The sequence below is a fragment of the Patella vulgata genome, chromosome 3, assembly GCF_932274485.2.
Source record: "Patella vulgata chromosome 3, xgPatVulg1.2, whole genome shotgun sequence".
NCBI classification, from domain to species: Eukaryota; Metazoa; Mollusca; class Gastropoda; family Patellidae; genus Patella; species Patella vulgata.
In genome coordinates, this window is record NC_065881.2 from 2,231,739 (window position 1) to 2,250,170 (window position 18,432).

The 18,432-nt window shown below is 38.8% G+C and overlaps 2 long non-coding RNA genes across 4 annotated transcripts in view; one reads left to right on the forward strand and one right to left on the reverse strand.

The window, feature by feature from the left end:
• Positions 1-18,432, reverse strand: part of LOC130012195 (uncharacterized) — a 148,180-nt gene that overhangs the window by 101,851 nt on the left and 27,897 nt on the right. The window lies entirely within an intron of this gene.
• Positions 984-18,350, forward strand: LOC130012193 (uncharacterized). Of its 2 annotated transcripts, XR_008787562.1 has the most exons (8): positions 984-1,117; positions 3,876-4,209; positions 10,187-10,352; positions 10,849-11,570; positions 13,379-13,528; positions 14,823-14,878; positions 15,500-15,716; positions 17,161-18,350. It is a non-coding gene; the product is annotated as an uncharacterized LOC130012193 (long non-coding RNA). The 2 variants fall into 2 exon arrangements; XR_008787561.1 differs by lacking the exon at positions 10,187-10,352.

Below are 18,432 nucleotides of genomic sequence, written 5' to 3' on the forward strand. Positions count from 1 at the left end.
ACATTCGAACCATGTATGTTTTTTGATTAAATTTTCGACAGCTTTGAGATAGCAATAATGTAGAATAAATGTTCGCATTGTTTAAACAGAACATTTTGTTAAACTAAACATACATTATTACGTCACATTAATAATGATGTCATAGGAGTGAAATGTTATATATTATATAAACTATTGAATAGACATTTATTAACAAAACAAGACCATTAATCGACTCTCGATGGCATTGGATACTCGAGATTTTAACTAGATTAAAACGGTTCCCCATTTAAAAATTTAATTTAAAAATCCCGATCAGGCTATATCACTATCAGTGCCCTGGTTAACACTGTGCATACATCTTGTCAAAACTACAAACAATGATAACTTGGCTGAGAATGAAGTAAATCAAGGGGTTTCCACATGTTGCTCCATCTGTCTAAGATACGAGAATTAACATTGTCAATGGGGAAAACTTTAGTGGTTTGTGACCAAATAAATAAAACTGTGCTAACAAAATGAAACTAGATTTGCCACGGCTAGATCTTATTCTTAAGGTCAACTCAATTCTCGTCGATGTCGCTGGGATGTAATAAGTAGAGCGCGTGATTGTTGACGAGATTGTAGGTTAGGGTTAGACTAAGTATTAGGGCTATGTCCAGGGTTCGGGTTAGGGTTGGGATTATAGTGTTAACCCTGTTTACATCTCGTGACCTTTGGCCAAACTTGAAGTTGGCCTTATCAATTAGATTTAACCCTTTGTGCCTATCTTCCTATAAATTTTACTCGAAACGAAATATAATTTTATATAATTAATGTTGCAGTGTTTTCGGCACTATGTCCTTCCGGCACATTTAACCAAATGTGAATATTTTTGGGCATGGTAGGCCAACATAAGATAACTACAATGACTTACTATTGAATATAACTGAAAAATAGATAAATTTCGTTTCGTGTGAAATTCTGTGTTTCAAATTTGAATTTGCTAGAGTTCGCCAAGGGAATAATACTAGATCGGAGGAGAATGTTATTACATCAGTAAGGGGAAAACTAACCTAATGTTTCTGTCGGCTCCTTTTAGTGGTTCACGATTTGCATGCAAATTAAAATCAACTGTTACCAACAAACATTTTGCATGGTAAACCTTTGGACTTAAAAATAATGTCAAATAAATTATTTCAATTTAAAAGAGGTCTAACTAGCCACTAGGACTTACATGGTTCAATTTTATTTCAATAATTCGCTTGCGCATAGGTTTTTATTGCAATCACACAAATGGACTCAATGACAGACAGTCTAATTCAACGCAAGAGTAGGCCATAGTGCTGCTGCCTAGGAAAAATTTCCCCCATAGCACACTGTAGCATATGCCGGACTTCATCAGTAGGACGTTAAACCCCCATTTCATTTCTGATCCTCAACCATTCGGTCACCCAGCCGAACTTGAAAATCATGATAAATCATCATAACTACTAGGCCTATAGTTTGAACTACAATTGCAGGTCTGTATTGGTTGTAATTACCTGGAACTTACTGGCATGGAATGACTCAATATATTTCCTGTGTGCCTGTAAAATAAATAAGTCTTTGTATTTGATGTTTATTTTTCCTATGTTTACATCATGTACTGGTAGGCCTATAGTTCAGTACATAAGCATAGAAATAAATGGGAAGGTAACTCAAGGGTCAATAGGCTATTGACTCGGTTTTCCAATTTTCAAAATGATGTAACTTTTTTGCTATTTGGAGTAGAACCAAAATTTAAACACCACAGTAATGCATATTCCACACCCTTTCCAATGGTGACAATTTCCATAAATTTAATATGATAGTGACAGTGTGATTAATATAAAAGTCATAATGCAGGCTACCAATACACCATGAACCAAGGACCGGTTAAATTTTCGCCATTTTGTCGACAATGAATAAAAAATCGGTTATTAAAAGCCGGCAATAACCTATCCTATAGGCTAATATATTAACAGGCCCTGCACCACTGGTGGTAGGCCTAGTGGTAGAACTTGGAAGTTCGTTGACGTTAGCTGCGAGAACATATAATAAATCTGAAGCGTTGAGATAATCTGACGTGTGAGACGTTACTATGGTCGATTAATTGAGCAAGGAAATTGGATTATTCAGCGATAACAGCATATACCGTACCTATTTCTTTTCAGTGGCATTTTAGGCCCCGAGTCCGACATTTTAAGATTACTGGTCATCTGATCTGATTGAATTTCGCAGGGAAAATCAAACACTCGGTCAAACAAAAGAACTCTGAATGCACGGGCCGCTTACACCAAGGTAAAGAAATGCGTAGGACCGTCCTCGATCTAGCGTTCTCCTACTAGATCATTGTGTCATCTGGAGAATATCTTCTCGAGGGTTAGGGTTAGGTTTATAAATTACATGTCAAACGTACAAATTGAAGCTGTAACAACGGTGGATTGTGGCTAAAACTATTCTGAAGGGTTAGGGTTAGATTTGTGGGTATAAACACTGACAGATATTCTACAGATCGGTCAAGATCCAGTTATCGGTTTGCAGTAGATTTTTTGGAAATCTCGTTAAAAAATCAACAGTAAAAAAATATTTTGAGAAAAAAAAATGGATATGATATGTAAGTTTAACGTGTTAGCAGTGCAGGTAACTGAAAATTGTGAATTTTGCTGTCAGCTGAAAGAAGCAAACAAGTTGTCAACATTTGGCTGCATCGAGTTGTTTTGTTTAGATTTTGAGCGGATACTAAATCACTGGAATTCACCGGAATTCACTTTGCAAATATCAAAATTTGACCCCAAGGCCTACCTCTTTACATATATTTTGCATTAATATTAATAATAAATAATTGAAAAACACCGATGATCACCGGAATTCACTTTTAAAAACATATAAACACCGGAATTCACTTTAATAAAAAAATGGGGGGGTTGGATGGCCGAATGGTTAGCACGTGCGCGCTGCGCTGTATCATACAGTCTGTCATTGAGTCAACTGGTGGGATTTCGATTCCCCGGTTGTACGTGACAAGGGGTAGGGTCGCCTGGCCTACCTCGTGGGTTTTCTCCGGGTCCTCCGGTTTCCTCCCACTGCTAAAGACCCCTACGCGCAAGTGAATTATTGAAATAAAATTGAACCATGTGTTAGTCCCGAAATGACCTAGTTTGATTCGAGTTGAGGTTAAACCCCATTTCTCTCTCTCTCTCTCTCACTTTCAGGGGGGTTGGATGGCTTAGTGGTTAGCACGTGCGCGCTGTATCATTAAGTCTCATTGAGTCAACTGGCGTGGTTTCGAATCCCTGGTTGTACGTGACAAGGAGTAGGGTCGCCTGTCCAACCATGTGGGTTTTCTCCGGGTCCTCTGGTTTTCTCACACCGCTAAAGACCGCAAGCGAATTAATGTTATAAAATTAAACCATATGTTAGTCCCGAAATGACCTAGTTTGTGTCGAGTGGATGTTAAACCCCATTTCTCTCTCTGTCTCTCTCTCCTCTCTCTCTCTCTGGACTTTCAGGGATCACGTGGCTAAGTGGGTAAGACTCTAGCTCATTGGCCTGGAGGTCGGGTGTTCGATCCCTGCATTGGCCGAGAAAGTTCATCCAGATTTTCCAGCGTGGTTCCCCCTTCTCAGTGATGCAGGACGGAGGGCCTGACAAGGACAGCTGTCTAGTCATGTGGATGGGACGAAAAACTGAGGTCTCGTGTATACATTGGAATGCACGTAAAAGATCCCTTGGCAGTTGGAAGTAGGCGATAGTGCCGCTGCCCGGGCAAAATTTCCCTCATAGCACACCGTATGACATATGCCCATTTTAATTAGCCCAGTCGGAACAGAACAGTAGGACATTAATCTTGATTTCATTTCAAACATTTAGAAATATTTTTTTCTCTATTTCAGATAAAACAAACTGAACAAGTTGGATCAGGAAAGACTATCACAATGCCTAGAAGAAAAAGGAGCAAATGGATTAAAAATTTACAACAGCATTGGCGTAAATGGCGTGATAGCATTGCAGATAAGCCCCTTCCTGATTCAACAAATGAACCCCTTCCTGATTCAACAAATGAACCCCTTCCTGGATCACAAGATCAACCTCTTCCTGGATCACAAGATGAACGCTTTCCTGGATCACGAGATGAACCCCTTCTGTGATCAATAGATGAACCCTTTCCTGGATCACAAGATGAACCCCTTCCGGGATCAACCCCGTCCTGCTTCAAGAGATCAACTGGTATGTTTGATATCTACATGTAAGCTTATCTACAAAAAAAGAAAAGCAGTTCACGTTTTTTTTTTTGTTGTATATTTTTTTTTTTTGGCTGAGAAATTTCATCAGCTGTTTCCGACGTGGTTTCGCCTTGTGAGTGGTGCAGGATGGGGACAAAAGACTGAGGTCCTGTGTACACATTGGTGCACACATAAAAGATCCCTTGGCAGTTGGAATTTGATATAAGAGTAGGCTTTTGCGCTGCTGTCCGGGCAAAATTGCCCTCATGGCACACTGTATGACATATGCCCATCATCGTTAGCCCAGTCGAAGCAGAAAAGTAGATAGTTAAACCCCATTTTATTTCATCAGTATTTTTTCAGACAATCCTTCCCTTATAGAAGATTGTATGGCTTATGCCCGTCTTCATAAGCCCAGTTGAAGCAGGCTTGTAACAATCTAAATCCCGACGCCCGGGCCTACCAAAATTAACTTACAGGCTAGTGATCTATTTAACCGTACTAATCCTGGGCTAGTGCCCTTTTACTGGTTTGTAAATTAATCTAGAGATATAGATAAATAAACTGTAAAAACATCCTACATTTATTTCTCCAATTCCACACAAAACTCTATTATAACAATAGATTTTCTGTATAAAACTTAGGGCAGTATGGACATTTTTAGTACCTCGTCGATTCATTCATTCTTGACATTTTTCTCCACCTTGCACTCTTTGACAAGTCACGTATTCACCAGTTGAAATCAGGTTGATTTTTTAAAAAAAAAGCCTACATAATATTTTATAAGATTGGTTTTGACATAAATATTTGAAAGCATGCCATTGGATTTTCAAATACAAAATAATTTTGATTATTTAACATGTCCGGTATTTCCAAAGAATTTACTACACGTGTTCATTGCACATGGCATGCTCAATGGTACCAGTAACTCATGTGTCGTCAACTTTGACCCTATCGACACACAGCATAGTGCTCGAGTGATAATGTAAACAGTTTTACTATCCTGTCTATTTTAATATTATATCAGCACATCAAACTGATTTCCTTTTGAGACTGTTTATAGAGTGACCAAGTTAATAAATACTGTAAAACAATTAACTTGTTAATCAGTCGAGACTGTCTCATGCTTTGCAGTGAGTACTTACAATAACATAACGCACCGTATTCGTGGGTTTTCTCCGGGTCCTCCGGTTTCCTCCCACTGCTAAAGACCCCTACGTGCAAGTGAATTATTGAAATAAAATTGAACCATGTGTTAGTCCCGAAATGACCTAGTTTGTGTCGAGTTGAGGTTAAACCCCATTTCTCTCTCTCTCTCTCTCTCTCTCTCTCTCTCACTTTCTGTATCATTAAGTCTGTCATTGAGTCATCTGGCGTGGTTTCGAATCCCCGGTTGTACGTGACAAGGAGTAGGGTCGCCTGTCCAACCTCATGGGTTTTGTCCGGGTCCTCCGGTTTCCTCCCACTGCTAAAGACCCCTACGCGCAAGCGAATTATGGAAATAAAATTGAATCATGTGTTAGGCCCGAAATGACCTAGTTTGTGTCGAGTGGACGTTTAAACCCCATTCTCTCTCTCTCTCTCTCTCTCTCTCTCTCTCTCACTTTCAAAATATGAGAATTCGCCCACAAGCCCTTCCTGCTTACATATATTTTGCATTAATATTAATAATGAATTTCCTTAAATACACCAAAAATGACTACTACATACGCCTTTTAGATTTAACTTGTCTCTTTGTAAATTTCACATAAATGGTCATTTCGAGACTTACACATGGTTCAATTATCTTTCAATAATTCACATGCGCGTATGGGTTTTTTGGGGAGGGGGCAGAGGAATCGGCTTACACTACATGAAAATCTGACCAGTTGTACTGGGAGGTCATGTCAGGTGTCATACGGGCGGCTTTTGACCCTATGAAAGATATTGATTAATCAATCAGCTTTAACGTTTCTAGGGGTTTACCCACAGTTCCGTGAAGATCACGCCAAGAACTCGCCGTAACAGACCGTTTCATTAGCTAATTTCTCACATCAACTAGAACGCCTGTTACATAACAACTCTTCCAGTGTAGTAAAGAAAAGAAAACAAAATTTTGTACTATTAAAAAACATGAAACGAAATAGGATTTATAAAGAGCCGTTACCTTCAATGTGCCTACATATTTCTTGTAGCATATAGTCGATCATGACTCGTACTGGCTTTATATAACTTTTGGGAAATATTCCCCCTTATTTTTAGTTTGTTTTTTATATGCCTACATTGAAATGTAGTCATATATTCAATTGTGTCACCCCCATTCGTCAATTCGTTGGTCCGGCGTCCACAATTGTTTGTGGACACTCTAGAGGCCAAAGTGAATATCCGATTGACATTAAATTTATACACAGTGTTTAAGGTCATGAGACGAAGAAGCCTATTGATTTTCAGCAATTTCTGATAATTACTGCCAGAGTTATGGCCTTTGATCACTTCAAAATATCTTGTGGATGCTCTAGAAGCTAAAGATGATATCCGATTGACTTCAAATTTACACTCAGTGTTCGAGGTCATGCGACGAAGAATCATATTGATTTTCAACATTTCTGATAATTACTGCCAAAGTTATGACCCTTGATCACTTTGAAAAATCTTGTGACATCTAGAGGCTAAAGTTATCATCGGATTGGCTTCAGTTTAAGGTCTTGAGATGAACAAGTATATTGATTTTCAATGAATTTTGATAACTTGAACAGCTAAATGTTTCGTATACTAAACGTTAGCATGGGGCAGAACTTTACACAAACAAATCAAATTCTAATGATTTTCTGATAATTACATGAATTGATGAGTTGTTGTTACTCTTAATTGGTTATTAGTGTATTATAATTGTTTCATTACTAAAAAATGTAAAAATATGCGACAACACTTGTTGACTGCCCGGATGATTTAGCTGCTGTGGGTTGCCTAGGGGGTTGGATCGCTGAATGGTTAGCGTGCGCGTGCTGTATCATAAGGTCTGTCATTGAGTCAGCTGGCGTGGTTTCGAGTCCCCAGTTGTACGTGACAAGGAGTAGGGTCGCCCGCCAACCTCGTGGGTTTTCTCCGTGTTCTCCTATTTCCTCCCACTGCTAAATACCCCTACGCGCAAGCCAATTATTGACATAAAATTAAACCATATGTTAGTCCCGAAATGACCTAGTTTGTGTCGAGTAGAAGTTAAACCCCAATTCTCTCTCTCTGTGTCTCTCTCTCCTCTCTGGACTTTCGGGGATCACGTGGGTAAGACGCTGTCTCGTTAGCCTGGAGGTCGGGTGTTCAATCCCTGCATTGGCCGAGAAAGTTCCCCCTTGTCAGTGATGCAGGACGGAGGGCCTGACAAGGACGGCTGTCTAGTCATGCGGATGGGACGAAAAACCGAGGTCCTGTGTATACATTGGAATGCACGTAAAAGATCCCTTGGCAGTTGGAATTCGATATAAAAGTAGGCGATAGTGCCGCTGCCCGGGCAAAATTTCCCTCATAGCACACTGCATAGTGTATGCCCGTCTTCATTAGCCCAGCATAGGAGCAAAACAGTAGGACGTTAAACCCCATTTCATTTCATTTCTCTGGACTTTTACGGTCGACCTCCTGGATCCATTCACTCGATCTGACATGTACAGTTGTTGTGTGGTGCAGTAGCAGATATTGGACAGGTCAGTCGATTTGCACTGGCCAAGACAGTTAACATGGATTTTCCACAGGGTTCCCCCTAGTCACTGGTGCAGAATGGGACACTTGTCAGTCTGATTCCAAATCAGAGTAGGCCGCTGTCCGGACATAATTTCCTGCATAGCACACCGTATGACATATGCCCATTTTAATTAGCCCAGTCGGAACAGAACAGTAGGACATTAATCTTGATTTCATTTCAAACATTTAGAAATATTTTTTTCTCTATTTTAGATAAAACAAACTGAACAAGTTGGATCAGGAAAGACTATCATAATGCCTAGAAGAAAAAGGAGCAAATTGATTAAAAATTTACAACAACATTGGCGTAAATGGCGTGATAGCATTGCAGATAAGCCCCTTCCTGATTCAACAAATGAACCCCTTCCTGATTCAACAAATGAACCTCTTCCTGGGTCACAAGATCAACCTCTTCCTGGATCACAAGATGAACACTTTCCTGGATCACGAGATGAACCCCTTCCGGGATCAATAGATGAACCCTTTCCTGGATCACGAGATGAACCCCTTCCGGGATCACCAGATCAACCCCCTCTTGCTTCAAGAGATCAACTGGTATGTTTGATATCTACATGTAAGCTTATCTACAAAAAAAGAAAAGCAGTTCATGTTTTTTTTTTGTTGTATATTTTTTTTTTTTGGCTGAGAAATTTCATCAGCTGTTTCCGACGTGGTTTCGCCTTGTGAGTGGTGCAGGATGGGGACAAAAGACTGAGGTCCTGTGTACACATTGGTGCACACATAAAAGATCCCTTGGCAGTTGGAATTTGATATAAGAGTAGGCTTTTGCGCTGCTGTCCGGGCAAAATTGCCCTCATGGCACACTGTATGACATATGCCCATCATCGTTAGCCCAGTCGAAGCAGAAAAGTAGATAGTTAAACCCCATTTTATTTCATCAGTATTTTTTCAGACAATCCTTCCCTTATAGAAGATTGTATGGCTTATGCCCGTCTTCATAAGCCCAGTTGAAGCAGGCTTGTAACAATCTAAATCCCGACGCCCGGGCCTACCAAAATTAACTTACAGGCTAGTGATCTATTTAACCGTACTAATCCTGGGCTAGTGCCCTTTTACTGGTTTGTAAATTAATCTAGAGATATAGATAAATAAACTGTAAAAACATCCTACATTTATTTCTCCAATTCCACACAAAACTCTATTATAACAATAGATTTTCTGTATAAAACTTAGGGCAGTATGGACATTTTTAGTACCTCGTCGATTCATTCATTCTTGACATTTTTCTCCACCTTGCACTCTTTGACAAGTCACGTATTCACCAGTTGAAATCAGGTTGATTTTTTTAAAAAAAAGCCTACATAATATTTTATAAGATTGGTTTTGACATAAATATTTGAAAGCATGCCATTGGATTTTCAAATACAAAATAATTTTGATTATTTAACATGTCCGGTATTTCCAAAGAATTTACTACACGTGTTCGTTGCACATGGCATGCTCAATGGTACCAGTAACTCATGTGTCGTCAACTTTGACCCTATCGACACACAGCATAGTGCTCGAGTGATAATGTAAACAGTTTTACTATCCTGTCTATTTTAATATTATATCAGCACATCAAACTGATTTCCTTTTGAGACTGTTTATAGAGTGACCAAGTTAATAAATACTGTAAAACAATTAACTTGTTAATCAGTCGAGACTGTCTCATGCTTTGCAGTGAGTACTTACAATAACATAACGCACCGTATTCCGTATACAACAAAACTTCAAGTGGGAATTTATAGACATCAATTTCCCGTGATATATTACAAAAAAACTGAGTAGCCGTTTACATCCTTAATTGTTAGGCAATGAAGTCTACGATCTTTATTCAAAAACATAGGTTGGCAGGTAACAAAACAAAACAGGCGCCCAAATATTGAAGATCAAAGCTCGTACCTTGTCGAACTACGGACTAGTGGAAATTAATGCCGGGCTAGTGTCTGACAGTAGACTAGTAGCCCATCTAGTGGATTCAAAAATTTTTTTACGCCCCTGGTAAGCACGTGGGCGCTGTATCTGATAATGCCTGTCATTGAGTCAACTGGCGTGGTTTCGAAAGGCCAGTTGTACGTGACAAGGAGCAGGGTCTCCTGTCCAACCTCGTGGGTTTTCTCCGGGTCCTCCAGTTTCCTCCCACTGCTAAAGACCCCTACGGGGAATCGAATTATTGAAATAAAATTAAACCATATGTTTTTGTCGAGTGGGCATTAAACCCAGTTTCCCTCTCTCTCTAAAGTCTTGTTTCCATTTTTATACAGGAATAGTGCATCCTACTGACAAAGGTTGTAGAAGAATCGAAGAGAGAGAAATGAAATGAAATGGGGTTTAACGTCCTACTGTTCTGCTCCTAAACTGGGCTAATGAAGACGGGCATACGCCATACAGTGTACTATGAGGGGAAATTTTGCCCTACAGCCTACTCTTGTATCGAATTCCAACTGCCAAGGGATCTTTTATGTGCATGCCAATGTGTACACGGGACCTCGGTTTTTAGTCCCATCCGAACGACTAGACAGCTGTCCTTGTCAGGCCCTCCGTCCTGCATCACTGACATGGGGAAACCACGCTGGAAAATATGGATGAACTTTCTCGGCCAATGCAGGGATCGAACACCCGACCTCCAGGCTAGAGAGCCAGCGTCTTACCCACTTAGCCACATGATCCCTGAAGAGAGAGAAATAGGGTTTAGCACTTGACATGGAATGACCCATAGGGGACTTTACTCCTTTTCACGTACAAGCAGGGATTCAAAACCACATCATGACTCAATGAACCATTCAGCCAGTTCGCTCCTACTGCTCAAGAAATGACCTAGGAAACTAATGATGTTATAACTTTTATATATTACAGTAAACTAATGATGTTATAGCTATTATATATTACAGGAAACTAATGATGTTATAACCTTCGTATATTTCAGGAAACTAATAATGTTAAAACATTCCATCATTGTGTTTTTTGTGATGAGATTTTTAAAGAGTACAGTGATCTAGATCTTCACTATGAACTACACGTGAACAAGAAGATCCATGTTGAAGGAGAAAAAATTGACAGTATCGTAAAACACCGCAAAAGACATGTTAAAACGGGGCAAATTGCTAATGTTGTAAAACTCCGCAAAAGACATGTTAAAACGGGGCAAATTGCTAATGTTGTAAAACACCGCAAAAGACATGTTAAAAAGGGGCAAATTGCTAATGCTGTAAAACTCTGCAAAAGACATGTTAAAAAAGACGATATTGATAATGCTGTAAAACTCTGCAAAAGACATGTTAAAAAAGACGATATTGATAATGCGGTAAAACTCTGCAAAAGACATGTTCAAGAAGAAAAAATTGATGTGGAAAAACTTCACAAGAAACATGTTAAAGAAGAGGAAATTGATAACTTGAATTATTTTCAGTGCAACTTGTGTGAAAGAAAATTTGATTTATACACTGATTTAGAAGAACATTGTAAAATACATATGGAATATGAAGAATCTCCTATCATAGGACAAAATGTTAAATAAAGCGAATCTATTGCAAGTACTTTATATCAATGTACATTATGTCAAATTTGCTTTGAGCAATATTTTGACCTGGAAGAACATTGTAAACTTCATGGATATCAATGTACAGGCAGAGTTAGGTCTTCCATTAGGTACATGTATATTTAATGTATATTCTATGTTAGAGGAAACTAACGATGTTAAACCTTTCCATCAGTGTATTGTTTGTACCTTTAGACAAACCTTTTAGGAGCTGCGGTGGCTAAGTGGGTAAGCCGCTGGAGGTCGCGAGTTCGATCCCTGCAGTGGCCGAGAAAGTTCATCAGGATGTTCTGATGTGGTTTCCCGTTGTCAGTGGTGCAGGAATGAGGGTCTGACAAGGACAGCCGTCTAGTGGTTCGGATGGTACGGAAAACTCAGGTCCCGTGTACACATTGGCGTGCACGTACAAGATCCCATGACAGTTGGTATTCGATATAAGAGTAGGCCGTAACCCCGCTGTCCGGGCAATATTTCCCTCATAGCACACTGTATGGCGAATGCCCGTCTTCATTAGCCCAGTTCGGAGCGGGACAGTAGGACGTTAAACCCCATTTCATTTCATTTGTATTTTGTACAGGTCATTTATAAATCGGGGCCACGGGGGCTCGGTGATTTAAGTCGCTGAAGCATTAACAAGCAGGTCCGGGTTCGATCCAGGCGTTGGCCGAGAAATGTTCTCTTGTCATTGGAGGACGTAAAAGATTCCATGGCAGTTGGAATTCGATATAAGAGTAGACCGTAGCGCCGCTGTCCGGGTAAAATTGCCTTCATAGCACATTGCATGACGTAAACCCGTTTTCATTAGCCCTGTCAGAGCAGAACATTTTATTTGGTTAACCGCGGTGGCGAACTAACTCATTTCATTTCCTTGACAAGTTTAGAAAATGGTTCTTAGTATTGAAAAGTTCACAAATAAATGTATTTGCTTGATGGGTCGTCGCAAAAATACAAGTCTAAACCCAAATAATATGACACATTAAGGGTAGGGGTTATAAAAATTAAGATGGGATTGCTTCCTTGTACGACTTTGATGTAAAAGGACCCAGACACATACTTTTAAATCTGATTAAAACACGGTCCTATTCGTTTCGTTTTTTATAGTTCAAAATTTCGTTCTACTTGTCTTCACAACACTACGATCTGGAAGAGTTGTTATATAACAGGTGGTCTGCTTGATGTGAGGAATTAGCCAATGAACCGGCCTGTTACAGCGACTTCTTGGCATGTTGTGAATGGAACACTATAGAAACGTCAACGCTGATTGATTAATCAATGTCTGACGTAAAGGGTGAAAAGACACTCATATAACCCCTAAAGCGACCTCCCACTACCGTCAGATCTTCGAATAGTAGAGGCCGTCGAAAGTATCAAAAACGAAACGAAATATAGATCTGTATTTTAATCGGATTGGAGTGAAATGTTTGTATTCTATAAACGTAATGTCTAACACATTATTTGAACCATGTATGTTTTTTGATTAAATTTTCGACAGCTTTGAGATAGCAATAATGTAGAATAAATGCTGGAGTTGTTTAAACTACATTTGTTAAACTAAACATACATTATGACGTCACATTAATAATGATGTCATTGTAATAATCATATTAAACATAGATTATGCAAGAGCTAAATCTGTCTATTGCAGGTTTTTCTTTAGGCCTAAAATGTTATCTAAATTATTAATTACACATTTATTAACAAAACAAGACCATAATCGACTCTCGATGGCATCGGATACTCGAGATTTTAACTAGATTAGAACGGTTCGCCATTTAAAAATTTAATGTAAAATTGGGAAAGCGAGGCTAAGTCCCGATTTCAATATTTCTTTTTTCACCATCTAATTTTGAATTATTATAGCAAGAATGGCCAACTCTTTATTAAACTCTTAACTAATGTATCTTTAACTATTCCCCAGATTCAAAAGAAAATACATCCAAAACAGTTTTCTGTGAACACTGTGGGGTTCTTCAGAAGCAGATAAGAGAATTAGAAGCGAAGCTGGATAAAGCCAACAATAAATTGGAAGATAGTCGATATGTTGATATACCTGTCAATACCTACACAGGTATGTACATTTATATATACCTACAGTGTTTTATCAAAATTCAGATTTTTCACTCAAATTTTAAAAAAACGCCCTTGAACATGTGTAACACTTTGGTCCTTAAGACAATTTTGGTTCTTTGAAAAATTGTTACTTTACTCTGTCTATAGAGTCAAATCACACGTACTTAATGAACGTGAATAGATAGTTATACATAAAAAAACCCAGTGATATTTTGGTAAAATCATAACCATTGTCAAGATACCCATCAAGTTCTGTCTGTTAATTGACCTATGGTTGGTAGGCTAAATAATATAATGTCTCCTCCTTTAGTCCTGTGAAATAAAGAGATTTATTCCATATTTGGGATGGAAATTAACGTCAAGGCTATCTAAGACGTACAGAAATAGGGGGTATAAATTAGGGTGTAGAGCGAAATGGATCAAAGCTCATTCAGATATTCCTAGCAGCTATTATTATTGAGGACGAGGAACATTTAAAGCCATTACAGCTTAGCAATAAAGTTGTAAAATCATTGATTCTGTAGTGTTATTACGATCATGAAGAAACAAGTCCGATAGCTTGTTAAGCCATGGTCTGGCTAAAGCTAGATTTGTCTCGAATGAAAGCAATACTGATGGTTTGCTCCACTGATGTAAATCTTGTTGACCATTTAGGGAGCAATGGTGCCTTAGTAAGACGTTGGCTCGCTAATCTGGGGTCCCATGTTCGATCCCTGTGTTGGCCGAGAAAGTTCATCGCGTCTTTCCGGCGTGGTTCCTCCTTGTCAGTAGTGCAGGACAACAGAACAACGTATGGCCGGTCGGATTTTGACGAAACGCAGCGGTCCCGTGTACACATTGGTGTGTACATAAAAGATCCCTTGACAGTTGGAATTCGATACAAGAGTAGGCTGTAGAGCGACTGTCAGGCAAAAATCCCCTCATACTACACTGTATGGCGTATGCCCGTCTTCATAAGACCAATCGTAGCAGAACAGTAGGACGTTAAACCACGTTTCATTTGGAGACAGTCCTTACAATCCTATAATCCTCTAAGTCAGTTTTCAAAACTAAAATGTTTAAATTTTGAATGTTTGCTGGGACAGGTAGAGGCACCTCAAAACAAGGAAAGTAATATGCCTCGACCAAGTAGACCTCCCCACTTCCATTATGTAGCTTTTATTTTCAAGCGAAATATAATACAATTTCTAAGTATTATTGTGTAGGAAATATAAACCATTATTCAGAAAATATGAAACTATCGTTAAAACATGTAAATTCTGATGAACGAGTCGTTATTATATTTTTTACAGACACCGTATTGCCCTGAGCCGGTAGATTTAATAAAAGAACATCAGAGAAATATAAAGTAAGCAGGCCTATTTATAATTCAAGGGTGGGGGGTGGATGACTGAATGGTTAGCATGTGCGCGTTGTATCATAAGACCTGTCATTGAGTCAACTGGCGTGGTTTCAAATACAAGGAGTATGGTCGCCTGTCCAACCTCGTGGGTTTTTTCCGGGTCCTGCGGTTTCCTCCCACTGCTAAAGACCCCTACGAGCAACACCCGCAGTCTATTTATAATTCATTCATTTCATTGTTATTTTGTTGTTTCAGTTTGAGTAAAGTCCCCTCCCCCCCTGGCCTATTTCAGATTCATTGTTAGTTTTGTTGTTTCATTTGGAGTGAAGTCTGTATCATAACAATCCCAGGACTGTACAACACAGTTGGAGGTTACGGTTGGGTTAGAACCCCGAACCCATTCACTTATAAAGATGTGACGTCATACTTTGATTTGGTTGTCGAGTGGTTTTGAATCCCCGCCTGTACGTGACAAGGGGTAGGATCGCGAGCGAATTATTGAAGTAGTACTGAATCATATGTTAGTCACGAAATGACCTAGGTTTGACACCCCCCCTCTCTCTCTCTCTCTCCCCGCCCACCGCCCACACATCTATTTGTATACATAGCTATATTATTTTGTTTCAGATGATTGAACTCTGTCATGGGTATGGTGTGTTCATATATCCATCAGATCTCGTCCACGTCAAGAAATTATTCGAGAAAACAAAGAGTGGACAATCCGTGACTCGTCACCTTCTGAGCGTCATGTTTACAAAAGAAAAGCTATGTTTCGGTTCAGTATCAAAAGATCCTAAACCTGGTCTGGCGTCATTGGATGCAACCGTAGTTCAAGCCATAAGAGGTAAAATTTTGTTTTCACAGTGTGGCATGGTTACTATGGTGCCAGCATATTAACACCACGTTCGATCTCGGTGTAGGCCGAGAATATTTTTCGAAATTTTCCATTCCGGTTTCTTCTTGTCAATGGTGCTGGGCGGTGTGTCTGACAAGGACAAGATCTAGCTCTTGTCAATGGTGCTATGGGCGGGGTGTCTGACAAGGTCATAATCTAGCTCTTGTCAATGGTGCTAGCCGGGATGTCTGACAAGGACACGCCTCTAGCTCAAATGGTTAACAGAAAATCGGGATTTATCCGTGTCATGCTAAAAAAGGCGCTTGACAGTTGGTTTAGACCCTGCACTGTAACAAACATATCCATGTAAAAACGTAAAATAATTACGGAAACAAAAATTACCATGAAAATTTTATCCGTATTTATTTATCCTTTAATTTACAGAAATTCCTTCAATTAACATAAATTCCATTTGGTAAATTTTGTTTCCTGAGCATGAAGGTGATAAAAATTTCATTGAACGAACCATTGACTTTATACGTGTGCATTAATGACTTTATTTACTGTCCGCTTCCACCGAAGTGATATCGCAGGAAATCTTTAAACGTAACCTCTGTTCGCTAATATAAGAATCGAGAGCAAGGTATCACAAACCGCTACTCGACGGTGGTTGGAGGCTTTCAGATGTGAGTTTGCGGTATTATCAATTTGCAGGTATGTAGACGCTGTCATAGAGACAAACCGACTTACACTGGCCAACCAGTTATACTATCCAGATTCAAGCGTGCTTGATTACCAGGTACTACCTTTTCACACACGCAGCGTTAAAACATATTTTTACACATTTATGAAAATACTTACAATCTGATTACCGTATGATGAATAACAATAAACTTTATAGATCTTATAAATAATGGAAATTAGATATACATGTCAATTAATATACCAAACGGTACAAAATATGATTCTTCATATTATGGTTAATATATTGAAATGAGTACTTTAACATGATAATTATTAGGAATGATTATATATGTATACGATTACTTATCGGTACCGATAACAGAATTACAGAAGGGAATAAAACATTATATCCCTAATATTCACGAAACCTCCTGGTCATTCCACCATTTATTCCGTAAAATAACAGAATTAAGTCCATTATAGAAGGGAATAAAACATTGTTCCCTAAATGTCACGGAAATTTCCTGTTTAATATTGAATATTCCACTGAAATAGATAAAACACGTAATTTGAAGAAATAATTCATACTATTAACACAATTTCTCCAAAAAAGTCATCAATTGACAAAAAAAGGTGCTAAACTACTGAATTCGCTCACATTAAAAATGGATATTTTTTACAGTGTGGGGTTACCCAGCCCATACCTAATACATATTAGCCAACTAGACTGAAACAATGGCCATTTTATAATGTATGTTAATCATTTCAGATTACTGTGTAGCAATGTCAAAGGACAAGAACGTGGCCATTAATCAAGCTCTTCACAACAAAGTAACCACGTACAGATATAAGGCGAGGTGTAGGGCAACAAGTCCTGAATACTGATCATTGACAGTGCTTATCTAGATGAAATTATGGATGACGAAACCCCCGTGCTTATTGAAGGAGTCAAGTCGCTAACTAACTCAATATCATCCAGTCTTCGACAATGCAAACAGAAACGATTGATGTTTCAGTCAAAATGAAAATATTAACATTGGCACTTGAATCGCGTGTAGAATGCTTCGGGTTCCATTTGCATTAAGGGACTCGATGAAGGAGACTAAATATATCCCACGTAGAAGATTATCACCTTTTAAATTCAGACCCTTCGCGTATTTTGCCAAACATAACTGATTATAAATTACAGTATAATAGAAACGATTGAATGTAAATCAGGTTATATATATTCATAATACATTATTATGTGTTGCGATCTATTTGTGTCCATTACTGGGTGCCACAGAATAGAGATTTAGCTCTTTCTGGGTTGATTGCTTATTATATTCAAATACTAGATTGGTGGGGAAAACCCGTTCTTATTTAATCAAGATGCTGAGTTGGTGGAGAGATTTAAGGCCAAGAGTAGCGGAAAGATATCAGTAGAATATACCACAAGTTCCAAATACCGATTATTGATAGTGCTTTTATTGCTGGGTTTGTGGGGGAAACACCGGATTGTTTAGTTAAAGTGCTGGATGGTGGGGGATACCCCGTGATTATTTAATAAATATACTGGGTTGGCGGGGAACCCCGGGCTTGTTTAGTTAAAATATTGGGTTGGTGGGGAAATCCCGGGCCTGTTTAGTTAAAATACTGGGTTGTTGAGGAAAATAAATTGATCTTCAAATTGAATCCGACCTCTGTTTTATTGTCTCTGAAACATTTCCATCGCGGCGCCCTAACCTAACCAGGCGGTGTGGTGTGTTTCATTGACTTGAAGACCATGATAAAAGTGACCGTAAATATAAAAGTAAATATAAAAGTAAACATAATCAATCGCTGTTTTAATGAAATGCAAATATGCTTGTTTTTGTTCAGTTAATATCGATGTGATTCATGATGTCATAAATCAACCTCTTCTATGTACCAGTTTGCATACATGAAATTAAAGGGAGTAAAATGAGATTTAACCTGTTACGAGTTTGCTCCAACTGGGCTAATGAAGACGGACATACGCCACTACGCCCTCCTCTTATATCGAATTCCAACTGTCAAATGT